Raw genomic sequence first — 19,053 nt, 5'->3', positions numbered from 1 at the left:
CTAGAACAAATGGTTTATACCTCTCCTCCCGGACCAAAGAATAAATAGCTTAAATCACCCTGGTCAGGGAGATAAAGAACAGAGACCCAATTAATTCCATTTGTGTCAGCCAAACTCAAGGACAGACGAAGTCAGAGGAACAAATACCAAAAACCTGATTATAGTCAGACAGATCCAAGATAAAAGTAAAGCAGTGAAGCTGACCAGAGAATAATCCCAAACTCCCCTATATGTTCATTTTGATGCATTGGCATATTACAAAGGCACCCAGAAAGCTGATGAATATTTTGCTGAAACCCTCCCCTAAGATTCTCACCTGTAAAAGAAAGATAAAAACCCTCAAGACAAAAGATGCTAGGCAGGGTCTCTCCGGAACACACCCATGCCTGTTCTCAGGCATGAAATTTTTAGTTTCTTTCTCCTAAACTCTAAGGGTCCCCACAAGACTTGCAACCAGGGGAGAGCAGCAAGCAGTAGCAGCTCATCCCAGGCTAACCCCATGAACCTGTTTCCAAGGCTCTCTTTTTCTCTGCTTTCCCAGTGAGCTAACAGCAGCCCACCTTGGCTCACTTCTTTCCTATGTTTCTAGGAAGCCAAAGTAGAGCACCATCTAGGCTCTCTCTTTTTGCTTCTTCTACCCTAAGACTTTCCTTTGTTCCACCATTCCCAGCTTCAATAAATGTACTCTCAGAATCACGTGGCCTCATACTGTGAAATTTTTCCCACATGAAGTCAAGAACCCACACACTACAGGCTGGCCTGAGGCAGACCCTATCTGCGCCTGGTCCCCAGTGGTGACAATATCAGAAAGTAATATTTAAAATGCAAAAATTAACCAAAGAACTTAAATGCATATATATGTGTCCCCCATGAACACAGACAATAGTGCAGTGAAGGCCTGTGGATGGGCCAGGTGCAAGATGGAGAAGGTCAATGGAGAAACAGGGGGACATTTGTAATACTTTCAACAATAAAGATTAATTTTTTTAAAAAAAATTCAAAAACTGACAAAGATTTCTCTGTCCTGAGCAATATCCCCAATAATTCTACACACTTCTGATATTGTGAAATGGGATTTTCCAAAAGGAATTCTACAACTTCAATTATTCCAACATAAACTCTTATAAGTTTCTAGTTTGGTTAGGGAGATGAGAATAGGGATGTTTTAAAGAGTAAGGGCTGAAATTTCCCAAGGTCATATTGCTAATAAGTGGCTGAGGCAGGATATGAACCCAGTTCTCCAGAGCAATGGAGCCTGGACTTTTTTCAATCACTATATTATCAAATTTAAAGACCTGTTATGAGAAACATGCAAGTTCATAGCTTGTCAAAACTGTTAAAGTTCCCATGTACAAGTCTCTGTTAGATCCTGGATGATGTTATGAGATGGTTTGCTGACAATGAGCATTATGGTTCTTTATTAGTTGGATTTTTCTTTAATCCTTACTGGAGGATCCTTTTTTTCATTGATCAGAGAGAACGAAAGGGAGGGAAGAGGGGAGACACAGAGAGAGAGAGAAACATCAATGTGAAAAAAATATTCATTGATTGGCTGCTTCCCGCACACACCTGACAGGGGTCAGGGATCAAACCTGTAACCAAGGAATGTGCCCTTGACCAGGAATCAAATCTGCAACCATTTGGTCTACAGGCCAACACTCTAACCACTGAGCAAAACCACCAGGGCTATTAGTTGGCATTTTTGGTCTCTCTGAATTAGGAGATGGAAGCACATTAAACCAAAGTTCCATTATGTACTGACCTTTTAATATGTCTTTGTTTTTTATCTGTTGCAGTTGTGTGGGGATTCTTTTATTTATTTTGTTTTTGCCTTTTTACTGCAACGAACACATCTTTTCTGGCAAGGAGCAATGCCCTTTTAAATACTGACTGATGACTGGCCGTTCCAATCCAGGTACAACAAGACCTACTGGCTAATTAACTCACCCAACCCCTTTCAAAGTCCCCTCTTGCCTAGCAACCTTGCAATTAGACATGGTCTAGTATAAAGTTCTAGCCTAAAATACATCAATGAAAGTCTTGACTGTGGAGTCTTGGGGAAATGTTGGCTTTCCTAATAAAGATAGACAACCTTTTGCTTTCTATCACTGTAACTTTTCCCTTTCTACAGGCCTGGTAGCTGAACATGAGACTGAGTGGAGTAGCTATATTGTACCCATGCAACAAGCAAGAAGGTGCTAAGGATTTAGAAAATGCGGTGAAAAGGTAGAAGGGTTCCATTTTTGTTGGAATTGTGGAGGGGCAGCCTTGCATTGTCTTCCTCTGGGCTTTGTGTTAGAAAATACAAATAGGACCTTATTTCTTTAAGCCCCACCTTCAATCATATTTCCTTACATTGGTAGGTGAATGCAGTACTTAGAGAATTACTAGACCCAAATGTTGTGCTTAAAAAATAGCTACTATGGAGCACACTGAAGAGTTTGCAGCCAATCAGTCAGCTTCTGAGACTATAAACTTAAGCGATTTTAGGCTTTCCTTAAATCATCTATTTGGAGGCCCCTAAAAAGATGGTATGTTCTGGAAAAAAATGTGAAGCCTAGAGAGCTTACAAAACTTTATTCCTTTTCTCTTCTGTTTCAACCAGCACTAGAATATTTTTATAGTTATTGAAACCTTAACTTTTATGACAATTCATCAATAATTGTTTAGAGACTTGACTTACACAAACAAAAGAAATGGCCTGGAGAAGATACTGATGCTTTTATTATAGAGATGCACCGTCTTTCTTAAAACTGAATTGGAACAAAATAGAGTAATTTTTTAATGATATGTTCATTACTTGATAATTTTTGTATGCTTATAAATCAGGGAACATGAATAAGACACAGTCCTAGAAATCTAAGATTGATTCAGCATGAGTGAATCATTGAATGCCTTAGTTAAGAGGTAACAAAAATTGCATTAAAAAAACTAGTATTTGATTTTAATTTTGCATGTGTCAACTACTTTTCATTGACACAAAACTGATATTTATAATGGTCTGAGAATAAGAGTGCATCACTATCTGTGGCAGAAATTAAAGAAAAGCATCTGATATAAATATTGTACATTATATAGGCAAAATCTCTTGAGATAGAAAAGGAACAAAGAAGAATACGTCTAGTATATTTTAAAAAAGGGTAGGGAGATAAGGAAAACAAAATTGAGGAAAGGGGTCAGGAAATAAGTTGAACGAGCTCCTACCTTAAGGTATTTATTTTCTCAGTGAAGAAAGATGGAAAGTGAAGATGAAGGGCAATGATGTAGGGGATTTAACATGAGAAAAAGAAATGTTGTATTAGTCTACTCCTGCTGTCATAATAACACACCATAAAGTGAGTGGCTTAACCAACAGAAATTTATTCCTCATAGTTCTGGAGACCAGGAAGTCCAAGATCAAGGTTCAGGCCAATTTGATTCTTGGTGAGAGCTCTCTTCCTGACTTTCAAATGGCTGCCTTCTTATTGTGTCCTCTCATGGCAGACAGAAAGCTCTGGTGTCTCTTCCTCTTCTTACACTCTTGGACCTCACCTTTATGACCTCATTTAACCATTATCACCTCTTTACAGACCCTTTCTTCACATGTAGTTACATTGGGAATTAAGCCTTCAACACAGGAATTGGGGGATGGGGAATGGAGACATAAACATGCAGTACATAATAAGAGTTTAAACAATCTCTGTAAGAAATGAAGGAAAGAGACCAAAGAAGGATAGACAGTCACTGTTCTGGGCCACTGAGATTGAATACCATGTGGGTTCAGAAAGTCACCAATAGTCTTCCACTTTGACCCATTCTATAATGAGTTAATTGGTACCAGACTACCATTCCCACCATAAACAATTAAAGAAATTAACAAAATACATAAAACAACTGCTTTTAGATGTTGGAAAGCAGGTATCATAATATTGTGATCTCAGAAAGAAGGAAATAAATAAGATGAGCCTTTTGCCGGGAGGTTTATTAGCTGCTCATGAAAGAAACAGTGTCTGCTGGTCTCACAAAGCCGAGGAGATAAATGACGGAATTCAAAGATTTTGAGGTTGCTGGAATTTATATGTAGAGCACTTGGAAAAGTGGGAGTTACACAACAAAAGAGCTAGAGAAATATGCATAGAGATCCTTGTGTCTTTGTATTTTAAGCTATGTATGTTAGCTGACACTCAAATGAGGCCAAATAAAAAATAACTACCAGGGAAAAAGCATCTACCAGAAATCTGTAAGCAGAGCAACTACTGCAGTTCATAGAGAATTAGGAAATTTACAAGTTGAAACAAATCACAATGGATACCCATTGAATACTTGGGGCAATCAATAAAGACCCAGAAAGTTCACATGATAGGATAATGACAAGGTAGCCTTAGAGTAAAAGTTACCCTAGACTTTCCTTAATAAAGCTCAAATATAAACTAAGAAAAGATGAAGCTTCTCTTCAAGTAAATTAACTGACAAGTAAATAAAATTCAACACACCTTAACAAAAGACAAGGACATCCAGGCATTCAACAATGCAACTTATGAAATATCCAGCATGTAATAAAAATTACTTAACCTGTGATGGGGATTCCAAGATGGTGGCAGATTAGGTGGAAGCTACACTGACAATCTCCCAGGAAAAAACTAGAATTACAACTAAAATAGAGAAAAATCATCCTGAATAATCAACTAAAGACTAGCTGGAGGAGACTGAAGATGGCAGTGGACTGAGTGGAAGCTACATTGACACTCTCCCAGGAAAAAACTGGAATTACAACCAAAATATAGAAAAAACATCCTGAATAATCAACTGCAACTGAAGATGAGCTAGAAAGTACCTTCATAACCAAGGAGTAAAAGTGAAGATGGCATAGAGATTGGTAGAAAGTGTGGAGGCGAGGGAGGGCTATCTAGGCTCCCATAGGCAGCAGCTAAAGGTCCAGAGAGATATCTCAGTTGAGGGGGGTTCCCACTGAGGACTCTGGGGTCTAAATGCCAGGCTGGACTTCCCAGAGAAGAGCATCAGAACTGAGAAAGGTGCCCACATAACAGCTGGCTGTGAAAAGCAGCAAAGTTTCTATCTGCCAGGGAGAAATGGCTGGAAACGCAGGCACTCTCTTAAAGAGCCAATGTACAAAGTTTTGTGTGCAGCCACTTACCTTGGGCTCCAGAAGAGGGAGGGCAGAGTGGACTAGAGCTGTGTGAGGAGAATCTAGAGTTGTGGGCTCTGGAGATAGAGCTCAGAGGGCACCCCTTTGGATTCTGTGTTGAGTCATTCCCCCATACTGCAGAGGATATTTTTCTCAGGCAAGCATTTTGCTGCTTTTGCTTGGTAGAAGGGAGAAAGCAATTGTCCCACCCTGCTGAAAAATCTCTCACCCTACCCAGAACAGATTCTACAGCCTGAGGCTCAAGAGGCTGATAACAACCAGCTACCCCAAACTGTGAAGTTTCTATAGCTGAGGCTCATTAAGAGAATCAGATTAATCAGCCTGCAGGTAGAGGGAGACTTCATAGTGCCTTGGGCCTTTGCCTAATCTGCTTCTGGACCCAGGCTTTGGAAAAGCATACTTGGGTGTGCACCTTGGTCCTGTCCAACTGCACATAGCCCCAGTAGAGGAGACCTCAGCTGAAGGTTGATAATAGCACCAAACAGGATACTCAGGGCCAGTCACAAACTGCATCTGACAATGGCATATACCAGAGACCCTCCAAAAAGACTGAAAGTCCTAGCAGATCTATCTAATACATAGGAACAAACCTCAACAGGCAGCCAAAATGGGGAGACAAAAAAATAAGCACCAAACAAAGAACAAGAAAGTCTCCAGAAAAAGAGCTAAATGAAATGGAAAAAAGCAATCTATCAGTTATAGAGTTCAGAATAGTGATTGTAAGGATGCTCAACAGCATGAAAATGATATGAAAACTATGACGGAAATTAGGAATGACATAGCAGAAATAAAGAATACATTGAAAAAAATAAACAGCAGATTAGAAGAAGCTGAGGATTGGATCAGTGATTTAGAACACAGGGAAAAAAAATCACTCAGAGATCCAAAAAGAAAAAACAATTTAAAAACAGGAGGACAGTGTAAGGCAGCTGAGGAACAAGATGAAACATAAAAATATTCACATCATAGGAGTGCCAGAGAAGGTAGAAAGTAAGCAAGGTTTTGGGAACCAGTTTGAAGAAATGATGGCAGAAAACTTCCCAACCTGGTCAAGGAAAAAGTCACACAAGCTCAGGAGGCACAGAGAGTCTCAAGCAAAAAGAATCCAAAGAGGACTATGCTAAGACACATCATCATTAAAATGCCAAAAATTCAAGACAATGAGAGAATATTAAAGACAGCTAGAGAAACACAATCTATTACCTAAAAAGGAGCTTCCAGAAGGCTGTCAGTTGACTTCTCATCAGAAACTCTACAGGCCGGAAGGGAATGGCATGAAATATTCAAGGTAATGCAAAGCAAGGATCTGAAACCAAGACTACTCTATCCAACAAGGCTGTTATTCAAAATAGATGGTGAAATAAAGAGCTTCCCAGACAAAAAAAAGAAGGCTAAAGGAGTTTATCACCACCAAACCAGCATTGCAAGAAATGTTAAAGGGACTGTTGTAATAAGAAGAAGAAATAGAGAGAGAAACATAGGTATAAAGAATTAAAATAGCAATAAATAAGGACCTATCAATAATAACCTTAAGTATAAATGAATTAAATGCTCCAATAAAAAGACATAGGATGACTTAGTGGATAAGAAAACATGACCCAAATATATGCTGTCTACAAGAGACCCACCTCAGAACAAAAGACTCACACAGGATAAGAGTGAAGGGATGGAAAAAATTTTTCCATGGAAATTGAAATGAAAAAAAAGGCTGGGGTAGCAATATTCATATCCGACAAAATAGACTTAAAAATAAAAACCATAATCAGAGACAAGAAAAGTCATTACAAAATACTAAAGGGACTGATCCAACAAGAGGAGATAACCCTGATAAACATATATGCACCCAATATAGGAGCACCTAAATTTATTTAAAAAAACTTCTAGAAGACTTTAAGGGAGAGATTGACAGCAATACAGTCATAGTAGGGGACTTTAACACCTCACTGACTTCACTGAATAGATCTTCCAGAAAAAAACTCAACAAGGAAACAGTGACCCTAAATGACACACTAGATCAGATGGATTTAACTGACATTTACGGAACATTCCACCACAAAGCTACAGAATATACATTCTTCTCAAGTGCTCATGGGACATTCTCAAAGATAGACCACATGTTAGGACACAAAACAAGTGTTTACAAGTTCAAGAAGATTGAAATCATATCAACCATCTTCTTGGGTTATAATGGCATGAAATTTGAAATCAACCAAAATAGAAACACTAAAAAACATTCAAGCACATCTAGGTTAAACAGCATACTATTAAACAATGAATGGGTTACCAAAGACATCAAGAAAGAAATCAAAAACTTCATGGAAATAAATAAAAATAAACTCAGAACAACCCAAAATCGATGGCACACAGTGAAAGCAGTCCTGAGAGGGAAGTTCATAACACTACAGTCTACCTCAAAAAAGGAGAAAAACTTTGAATAGAATCTCTAACCCTACAATTTAAAGACTTAGGGAGAGAACAACAAGAAAAGCTGAGAGTAAGTAGAAGGATAGAAATAATAAAGACCAGAGCAGAAATAAATGACATCGAAACTAAAAAAAAATACAAAAGATCAATGAAATCAAGAGCTGGTTCTTCGAAAATATAAACAAGATTGATGAATCTTTAGCCAGACTCATCAAGAAACAAAGAGAGAGGAACCAAATAAACAAAATCAGAAACAAAAGAGGTGAAGTAACAACTGACCCAACAGAAATATAAAGGATTGTAAGAAAATACTATGAACAACTATATGCTACCAAACTGGACAACCTGGGTGAAATCGACAAATTCCTAGAAAAATACAACCTTCCAAAACTCAATCAAGAAGAGTCAGAAAACCTGAATAGGTTGATAACTGCCAATGAAGTTGAAGCAGTAATAAAAATAACTCCCAGCACACAAAAACTCTCATCCTGACAGCTTCACAGGGGAGTTTTACCAAACATTCAAAGAACAACTAACACCATCCTCCCCAAACTATTCCAAAAAATCAGAGTAAGGAACACTTCCAAGCTCTTTTTACAAGGCCAGTATTAGCCTAATTCCATAACCAGATAAACACTACAAAGAAAAAGAATTTCAGGCCAATATCCCTGATAAACATAGATGCTAAAATCCTCAATAAAATATTAGCAAATCAGATACAGTAATTTATCAAAATGGTCATACACCATTACCGAGTGTGTTTTATTCCAGGGAGGCAAGGCTGGTACAATATTCACAAATCTATAAATGTGATATATCAGGTAAACAAATTGAAAGATAAATATCACATCATCATATCAATAGACACAGAAAAAGCATTTTACAAAATCCAGCACCCATTTTTTATAAAAACTCTCAACAAAGTGGGAATAGAGGGACCATACCTCAACATAATAAGGGCCACATATTACAAAACTACAGCCAACATCATACTCAATGGGCAAAAACTAAAACCATTTCCTCTAAGAACAAGAACAAGACAGGGCTGTACACTTTCACCACTCCTATTCAACACAGGAACTCCTAAGTTTAGGAGTACCCAATATAGGAGCACCTAAATTTTTAAAAAAAACTTCTGGAGGACTAAGAGATCAGACAAGATGAAAACATAAAAGGCATCCAAATTGGAAAGGAGGAAGTAAAACTGTCATTATTTGCAGATGACATGATATTTTGTACACAGAAAATCCTAAAGACTCCACCAAAAAACTACTAGATTTAATACATGAATTCAGCAATATAGCAGGAAACAAAATTAACACCAAGAAAACTATGGCATTTTTATACACCTACAATGAACTCTCAGAAAGAGAAACTAAGAAAGCAATCCCATTTAGCATTGCAAAAAGAAAATTAAGAACTTAGGACTAAACTTAACCAAGGAGGTAAAAGACCTGTACTCAGAAAACTACAGGATGTTGCAAAAAGAGACAGAGGAAGATATAAACAAGTGGAAGAATATGCCGTGTTCATGGATTGGAAGAATCAACATCATTGAAATGTCCATACTACCAAAGCAATCTATAGATTCAATGCAATCCCTATTAAAATACCAACAGCATATTTCACCGATCTAGAACAAACACTTTCGAAAATTTATATGGAACCAAAAAAGAACCCGAATAGCTATGGTAATCTTGAGAAAGAAGAATAAAGTTGGTGGGATCACAATGCCAGGAATCAAGTTATACTACAAAACCAATGTAATCAAAACTGCCTGGTACAGACACAAGAATAGATATATAGATCTGTGGAACAGAGTAGAGAACCCAGGAATCAACCCAAGCCATTATATTCAATTAATATTTGACAAAGAAGGCAAGAACATATTGTGGAGTAAAGACAATCTCTTCAACAAATGGTGTTGGGAAAATTGGACAGGTACACACAAAAAATGAAACTAGATCAGCAACTTACACCATACACAAGAATAAACTAGAAATGGATAAAAGACTTAAATGTAAGACGTGAAACTATAGAAGTCATAGAAGAAAACACAGGCAGCAAAATCTCAGACATCTCTCACAGCAATGTTTGCTGATAGGTCTCCTAGGGGAAGAAAAACAAAGGAGCAAATAAACAAATGGGACTACATCAAAATAAAAAGCTCTTGCACAGTGAAAGAAACCATCAAAACAAAAAAGGATACAACTGTATGGGAGAACATATTTGCCAATGACACATCTGATAAGGGGTTAATATCCAAAATATATAAGGAACTCATACAACTTAACAAAAGGAAGACCAACAATCCAATTAAAAAATGGGCAAAGGACCTAAACATACACTTCTCCAAAGAGGACATACAGATGGCCAAGAGACACATGAAAAAATACTCAAAGTCACTTATCATCAGAAAGATTTAAATAAAAACCACAATGAGATATCACCTCACACTTGTCAGAATGGCAACCATCCACAAATCAACAAACAACAAGTGCTGGCAAGGATGTGGGAAAATGGAACCCTAGTACGCTGCTGGTGAGAATGCAAACTGGCTCAGCCACTATGGAAAACAGTATGGAGTTTCCTCAAAAAATTAAAAATGGAACTTCCATTTGACTCAGTGATCCCACTTCTAGGAATATATCCTAAGAAACCCAAAACACTAATTAGAGAGAATTTATGCACCCTTAGGTTCATAGCAGCACAATTTACAATAGCTAAGATCTGGAAACAGCCCAAGTGCCCATCAGTATAAAAGTAGATTTAAAAAAAAAAAAAAATCTCTTCCTTGGGATGGCCTGGATGGATCAGGAGAGTATTATGCTAAGTGAAATAAGCCAGTCAGAGAAAGACAAGTATTTGCTCTCACTCATATGTGGAATATAATAAACAAAATAAACTGATGAACAAAATAGATCCAGAGACATAGAAGCAAAGAACAGACTGACAAATCTCAGAGGGAAGGCAAGGATGGGGGAGTGGGTGGGGAGACATTAATCAAAGAACTTATATGCATTTATGCATAACCCTTGCACACAGACAATAGTATGGGGAAGGCCTGGGGTAGAAGGGATCAATGGGGGAGTAGTGGGGAAAAGGGAGATATCTGTAATACTTTCAACAATAAAGATAAATTTTTTAAAATAAAAATAAAAAAAGAAGACAAAAAAATAGATCAAAAATATGAACAATAAAATGGCTATAAATATATATCTATCAAAGATTGAATCTAAAAACCAAAATAAACAAACAAGGAATCTAATGAACAAAATAAACTGATGAATAAAATAGAACCAGAGGAATGGAAACATGGAACAGGCTGAAGAATATCAGAGGAAAAGAGGGAGAGGAGGCAGGAAGAGAATAACCAAAGAACTTATGTTCATATATGCATAACCCACGGACACAGACAATAAGGAGGTGAAGGCCTGGGGTGGGGCAGGATCCAAGTGGAGGGGGCAATGGGGGATAAAGGAAGGACAACTCTAATACTCTCAACAATAATGATTATTTTTAAAAGAAAAAAAATTACTTTATCTGTAAAAAATCTGAAACATAACCAAGAGAAAAATTCAAAATGTAGACAGTCCTAGCCACAGCAATCAGACAAGAAAAAGAAGTAGAAGGCATCCAATTTGGAAAGAAAAAAGTAAAACTGTCATTATTTGCAGATGACATGGTACTATATAGAGAGAACCCTAAAGACCACAAGAAAAAAACTATTACAACTGATAAATGAATTCAGTAAAGTAGCAGACTATAAAGTTAATATTTAGGATTGGTTGCATTTTAATGCACCAATAATGAGCAGAAAGAGAAATTAGGGAAACAATCCCATTTACATTTGCATCAAAAATTATAAAATACCTAGGGATATACAGGGCATTCCCAAAAATGTATGCACACTTTCACAGCTGATAGCTCAATTTTGAAAATGAAACATTATAATAAACACTGCCTTTCTTATTATTCAAAGTGCGTGTATACATTTTTTTAGGACACCCTATATTTAACCCTATATTTAAGAGAGTAAAAAACGTATATGTGGAAAACTATAAGACATTGAAGAAAGAAATTTAAGAAGATGCAAAAAAATGTAAGGATCTAGCGTGCTCATAGATTGTGAAGAACCAACATCATTAAAATGCCCATACTGTCTCCAAAGCAATCTACAGATTCAGTGCAATCCCTAGCAAAATACCCATGGCATCTTTCAAAGAACTAGAACAAATAATCCTAAAATTTATATGGAACCACAAAAAAACTTGAATAGCCAAAGCACACTTGATAAAGAAGAGCAAGTTAGAGGTATCATGCTACCTGGTATTAAACTATACTACAAGGCAAGATGGCATCGGATTAGGTGGAAGCTACACTGACACTCTACCAGGACCAAACTGGAATTATAAGTAAAATGGAGAAAAAACATCCTGAATAACCAACCAAAACTGATGAAGAGCTGGAGAGCACCCTCATAACTAAGGGCCTAAAGTGGAGAACACATAGAGACTGGTAGGAAGTGCAGAGGAGAGAGAGGGCTGGCTGAGCTCCCACAGGCAGCAGTTGAATGTCTGGAGAGATATCTCAGCTGTGGGGGCTTCCCACTGAGAACTCTGGGGCCTAAACCCCAAGCTGGGCTTCCTAGCCAAGAACATCAGAACTTAGAAATGTGCCCACATAACAGCTGGATGTGAAAAGCAAAGGGGTTTCAGTGTACCAGGGAAAGATGGCTGGAAATGCAGGCATCCTCTTAAAGGGCCAAGGCACAGAGTTTTGTGTGCAGCCACTCACCTTTAGCTCTGGCAGAGGGAGGGCAGAGTGTACTCCAGTTGTGTGAGAAGAATCTGGAGTTTCGGATTCTGGAGACAGAGCTTAGAGGGCGGCCATCTGGATTCCTGTGCTCGGTCATCCCCATATAGTGGAGAGGATATCTTTTTCAGGCAGACTTTTGCCACCCAGACAGCTGTTGCCTGGGACCCAAGCAATTGCAACATCCACTGGAAAAACCTCTCACCCCACCCTGTGGAATTTATGCCTTGCTGTGATCTATAGCCTGAGGCTGATTAACTGACTAAGATCAATTAGCCTGCAGGAAGAGGCAGACCTCTCGGAGCTTTGAGTCTTTGCCTGATCTGCTTCTGGACCCCAGCCTTGGAAAAGCAGACTTTGGTGTGCATCTTGGTGTCATCCAAAACACGCAGCCCCAGCTGAAGGAAAAATAAGTCAGCCCAGCAGAGGGAATCACAGGCCATGGGCTGTTGATAGCTCCAATAAGGACACTCAAGGCCAGTTACAAACAATGTCTGATACTGGCTTGCACCGGAGACTCTCCAAAAGGACTGAAAGTCCTAGCAGATCCACCTAATACATAGAAACAACCTAAATAGGCAGCCAAAATGGGGAGACAAAAAAACAAGCCCCAAATGAAAAAACAAGAGAGGTCTCCAGAAGAAGAACTAAATGAAACAGAGATAAGTAATCTATCAGATATAGAGTTCAGAATACAGATTGTAAGGTTGATCAACAGCATGAGCAAAGATATAGAAACTATGAAAAATGACCAGTCAGAAATGAAGAATGACATAGCAGCAATAAAGAATACATTGGAAGGGATAAACAGCAGATTAGAGGAGCCTGAGGACCGGATCAGAGAATTAGAAGACAGGGTAGAAAAAAAATCACTCAATTGGAGATCCAAAAAGAAAAAACAATTAAAAAACAGGAGGACAGTTTAAGGGACCTGTGGGACAGCACAAAACATAACAATATTTACATTATAGAAGTATCAGAAGTGGAAGAGAATAAGCAATGGGTAGAGAATCTGTTTGAAGAAATAATGGCAGAAAACTTCCCAACCTGGTCAAGGAAAAAGTCACACAAGCTCAGGAGGTACAGAGAGGCTAAGCAAGAAGAATTCAAAGAGGCCCACAACCAGACACATCATCATTAAAATGCCAAAAATTCAAGACAAAGAAAGAATCTTAAAGGCAGCTAGAGAAAAGCAATCTGTTACCTACAAAGGAGCTCCCAGAAGGCTGTCAGTTGACTTCTCATCAGAAACCCTACAGGCCGGAAGGGAATGGCATGAAGTATTCAAGGTAATGCAAAACAAGGATCTGAAACCAAAACTACTCTACCCAGCAAGGCTATCATTCAAAATAGATAGTGAAATAAAAGAGCTTCCCAGACAAAAAAAGGCTAAAGGAGTTTATCACCATCAAACCAGCATTGCAGAAAATGTTAAAGGGACTGCTGGAATAAGAAGTAGAAATAGAAGCATTACAAGAAATGTTAAAGGGACTGCTATAATAATAAGAAATAGAGAAACATAGGCATAAATAATTAAAATGGCAATAAATAAGGACTTATCAATAATAACCTTAAGAACTTTAATGGAGACATCAACAGCAATACAGTCATAGTCGTGGACTTTAACACCCACTGACTTCGCTGGATAGATCTTCCAGACAAAAAGTCACACAGAAACAGTGACTCTAAATGGCACATTAGATCAGATGGATTTAATTAACGTTTCACTCCAAAACTGCAGGATATACATTCCTCTCAAGTGCACATGGGTCATTCTCAAAGACAGACCACATGTTAGGACACAAAACAAGTCTCTACTCCTTCAAGAAGATTGAAATCATACCAAACATCGCAGATCACATTGGCATGAAATTAGAAATCAACTACAGTAAAAACACTCAAAAATATTCAAACACGTGGAGGCTAAATAGCATGGTATTAAACAATGAATGGGTTACCTATGAGATCTAGAAAGAAATCAAAAACTTCCTGGAAACAAATAAAAAATGAACACACAACAACCCAAAATCTACAGCACACAGTCAAAGCAGTCCTGAGAAGGAGAGGGAATTTCCTTAGCACTACAGGCCTACCTCAAAAAGCAAGAAAATTTTTTAATAAACTATCTAAACCTACAACTTAAAGAATTAAAAAGCTCCCTTGTGAAGCCATCCAGACCAGGGCTTCTGTTTGCTGGGAGTTTTTTTTTTATTACTGCTTCAATTTCATCAGTTGATATTAGCCTATTCAGGTTTTCTGATTCTTCCTGATTTAGTTTTACATGATCTCACTCATATGTGGAATCTAATAAACAAAATAGACTGAGGAACAAAATAGATCCAGAAACACAGAAGCATGGAACAGACTGATGAATCTCAGTGGGAAGGCAGAGGTGGGGGAGTGGGTAGGGAGAGATTAATCAAAGAACTCAAGGACACAGACAATAGTGTGGTGAAGGCCTGGGGTGTGGGAGTGTGGATTCAGGGTGGAGGGGAACAATGCAGGGGGGAAAGGACACCTATAATACTTTCAACAATAAATATAAATTTAAAAATTAAAAATAAACTAGGCTACAAGGCTATTGTAATCAAAACAGCATGGTGCTGGCATAAAAAGAGGCACATTGATCAATGGGATAGAATAGAGAATCCAAAAATAAACTCACCTATATGGTCAATTAATCTATGACAAAGGAAGCAAGAATATACAATGGAGTAAAGACTGTCTCAGTGGTGTTGGGAAAACAGGACAGACACATGCAAAAGAATAGAATTGGGTCACTTCCTTACACCAAATATGAGAATAAACTCAAAGTGGATTAAAAATTTAATTGTAAGACTCAAACCCATAAAACTCCTAGAAGAAAATATAGGTAGTAAACTCTTTGGCATCACTCTTAGTAATATTATTTTATATATGCCTCCTTGGACTAGGAAAACAAAAGAAAAAATAAATAAAGGGGACTACATCATAACAAAAAGTTTTTACACAGCGAAGGAAACCTTCAGCAAAAAAAAAGACAACGTCTTGAATGGTGGAAGATATTTGCCAATGATACATCTGATAAGGGGGTAATACTGATACTATATAAAAAATTCATTCAACTTAACATCAAAAAAATACATAACAAAAAAACAAGCTGATAAAAGAAATGGGCAGAGGACCCAAATAGACATTTCTCCAAAGAAGACATACAGATGTCAAATAGATATATGAAAAGATGCTCAACATCACAAATCATCAGAGAGATGCAAATTAAAACCACAATGAGATATCACCTCACTCTTGTTAGAATGGCTACCATCAACAAATCAACAAAAAACAAGTGTTTTTAAGGATGTGGAGAAAAGGGAACCCTCATGTGCTGTTGATAGGAATGCAGATTGTTGCATCCACTATGGAAAGCAGTATGGAGGATCCTCAAAAAATTAAAAATTAAACTACTATATAACCCAGCAATTTCACTTCTGGGTATTTATCAAAAAAACAAAACAAAACAAAACCCAAAACACTAATTCAAAAAGACATAGGCACGCCCTGGCCAGTGTTGCTCAGTTGGTTGTGCATCATCCAGTGCACCCAGAGGTTGCTGGTTCTATCCCAGATCAGGGTACATGCCTGGGTTGCAGGCTTGATCCCAGGTAGGGGGCGTGCAGGAGGCAGCTCATTGATGTTGCACTCTCACGTTGATGTTCCTCTCTCTTTCTCTCTCTCTCTCTCCCCCCCTTCCTCTCTAAAAAAAAAAATTTAAAAACCTAAAAAAAAGCCTTAGCTGATTTGGCTCAGGGGCTAGAGCATTGACCTATGGACTTCAGGGTCCCGGGTTCCATTCCGGCCAAAGGCCATACCTCGGTTGCAGTCTCAATCCCCAGCCACAGTTGGGACGTGTGTGGGAGGCAACCAATCGATGTGTCTCTCTCACATCAATGTTTCTCTCTCCGTCTTTCTCTGTCTGTCTCTCTTCCACTCTCTCTGAAAAGCAATGGAAAAAATATCCTCAGGTGAGGATAAAAAAAAAAAAGACACAGGCATCCCTAGGTTCATTGCAGCATTATTTACAATAGCCAAGCTATGGAAGCAACCTAAGTATCCATCAATGGATGAATGGGTAAAAAAGAAGTGGTACTTATATACAGTGAAACATTATTAAGCTATAGAAAGAATCAAATCTTGCCAGATCTTGCCAACATTTTGATGGTTGCCAGATTGGAGGGGGGTTAAGAGGATGGGTGAAAAGGGTGAAGGAATTAAGATGTACAAATTGCCAGTTATGAAAACAGTATTGGAAGCCCTGAGCTCAGCTGGTTAGAGTGTCATCCCCATATGCCAAGGTTGCATGTTTAAGCTCGTCAGGGAACATACAAGAAGCAGCCAACGAATGCGCAACTGGAACAACAAATCGACCTCTCTCTCTCTCTTTCTCTCCCTCCCTCTCTCCTTGAAAGCAATTAAAAACAGAAACAAAAACAAAAACCAGTCATGGTGATATAAAGTACAGCATAGGGCATATAGTCAATAATATTGTAATAACTATGTATGATGTCAGATAGGTACTAGACTTATTGATGTGATCACTTTGTAAGGCGTATAAAATGTCTAATTATTATGCTGTACATCTGAAACTAACATAATATAATATTGTATGTCAACTGTAATTAAAAATAAAATATGTAAACAAATTATAGGGATAATAGAACTAGTAGACAAAAGTCTTTAAAACAGCTATTATATTCAACAATAAAGATAAATTTTTAAAAAACAGCTATTATAAAAATGTTCAAAGACTTAAAAGAAAAATGAACTTAATAAGGAGTGACATGGAAATCTTTTAAATAAACCAAATAAAACTTTTAGAATAGTGAAAAAATTCCCTGGACAGTCAAAAAGGTGAAAAGGATAACCCAAGGGATGATGTTGGAGCCAAAGAGGGATGCGGAAGGTGTCCCTAAAGGGCAGGCAGAGTGGCATGTGAGAGCCTGAGCAGAACAAGGAGAGTAACCAAGGAAGGGAATCCTTGTGTACAGTACCAGGGGCCAAGTGGGATGTGGACAGTGGCTACGGGTCTGGAAGGAGGGTGCATAGCACGGGGTAAAGAGCCTATACAATATAGGGAAGGCATCCTCAAAGAGGGGCAGCGTATGCACGGGGGCAGCACCTGAATAGATAAGGAGGCATCTATGTAGGAAGGTGCTCAGGGCAGGTTTTTTAGCTCAAACAAACTTAGCAAGGCAACTTCATAGCGGGAAAGGCACCTAGCACAGAATGTCAGAGCCCACGTGCTGTGAGGAAGGCCTCTACATAAGAGGGTGACCTGATAAGGGATGTCAAAGCCCAAGCAGGATGAGGAAGGTATCCACACAGGGAGGACACAAGGGCAGAAATGTGTGTGACTGGTTATATACAGGGGGAGTGAGCAAATAAGTAAATATATTAAGAATAATAAGAGCTGGGATTCTCACTGTTGGAGAAGGACACTGCAAATTGGAAAGGGAGAAAACTAGAAATGAGCCCTGTGGTGCTAAACTGGAACTGAAAGTATCCATGTGCAATTCAGGTTTTCAGTATGCAGAGGTATGTAGATATGGAAATAAATGTGCATATATTTGTGCTACTTATAGTCTCTAGTTATCTACTGAGAAAGAATTGGAGAAGTGCCACTCCAATGGCAATGAACACAGGTAGTGCTCAAATTTGGTTTCTATGTATAATTTTCATTAAAAAGGACTCAGGGAATCTTGCAGCAATGTGCAGCAAGGGAAGTACAAGGAGAGCCTGGGACATCACGCTGTACTTCAAAGTAAGAAAGTGCTCAAAGGATGATGGTTGCGTATAAAAAGGACATTGAAGGCAACTGGAAAGGACTCTTACTGTCCAAATCTGGGACATTTTGAACACTAAAATAAATAATGATAGTAAAGGATTATACCCCATTGTAAAAATAGAAAGCCAGGAGCCCATGCTGATATAAATAAACTGAAAACTTGATGAGGAATGGGAATATTTATATAATTTTAAAGTAAGCGCCCACAAAATGCATATCAATTACAAAAGGGGGAACTGAATAGCAGAGATGCTGGGCAGCACCACCTTAATCAAGAGATCAAAGTGAACATCACCAATCATGGGCCAATCCAAATCCTGTGCCAGTGACACAATGCAGTGAGAGGAGCACAGCGTAATGTCTGATATTTCTTACAAAAATGCATAAGCTCAATATATCCTTGAGGAAACTTAAAGCAAGCTCAGACTGAAAGATATTCTACAATAAAACTGGCCTAATCTTCATGTCAAGGTTATGAACACTAAAGAAAGACTAAGGACCAGTTGCAGACTGAATGAGACCAGGGAGATGGGACAATCAACTGTTATGTGTGGTTCAGACTGGATCCGTTTGAATTATTGGGGGACATTACTAGGGCAAGTGGAGAAGCCTGAATTGGGTCTGAGGATTTTGATAGCTAACTATAAGAGAATGTTCTTGTTTATAGAAAATACACTGGTTATATTTAGGGTGATGGGGTATCATGTCAGCAACTTACTCTCAAATTGTTCAGGAAAAAGAGTTCTTTGTACTGTACTTGCAACTTTTCTGTAAGTTTGAGATTGTTAAAAATAAAAATAGCCTTCTCTACCACCCCTGGTGCTGCTTGTGTGCTCGTTGGGTGTGA

The 19,053-nt window shown here is 38.3% G+C and overlaps 1 protein-coding gene across 1 annotated transcript in view; it reads right to left on the bottom strand.

Annotated features, from left to right (window-relative positions):
- FBXL13 (F-box and leucine rich repeat protein 13) overlaps positions 1-19,053 on the bottom strand; it is a 253,394-nt gene that overhangs the window by 189,832 nt on the left and 44,509 nt on the right.

The sequence above is a fragment of the Miniopterus natalensis genome, chromosome 10, assembly GCF_054644295.1.
Source record: "Miniopterus natalensis isolate mMinNat1 chromosome 10, mMinNat1.hap1, whole genome shotgun sequence".
NCBI lineage: Eukaryota > Metazoa > Chordata > Mammalia > Chiroptera > Miniopteridae > Miniopterus > Miniopterus natalensis.
This window is presented reverse-complemented; position numbering and strand designations above follow the sequence as displayed.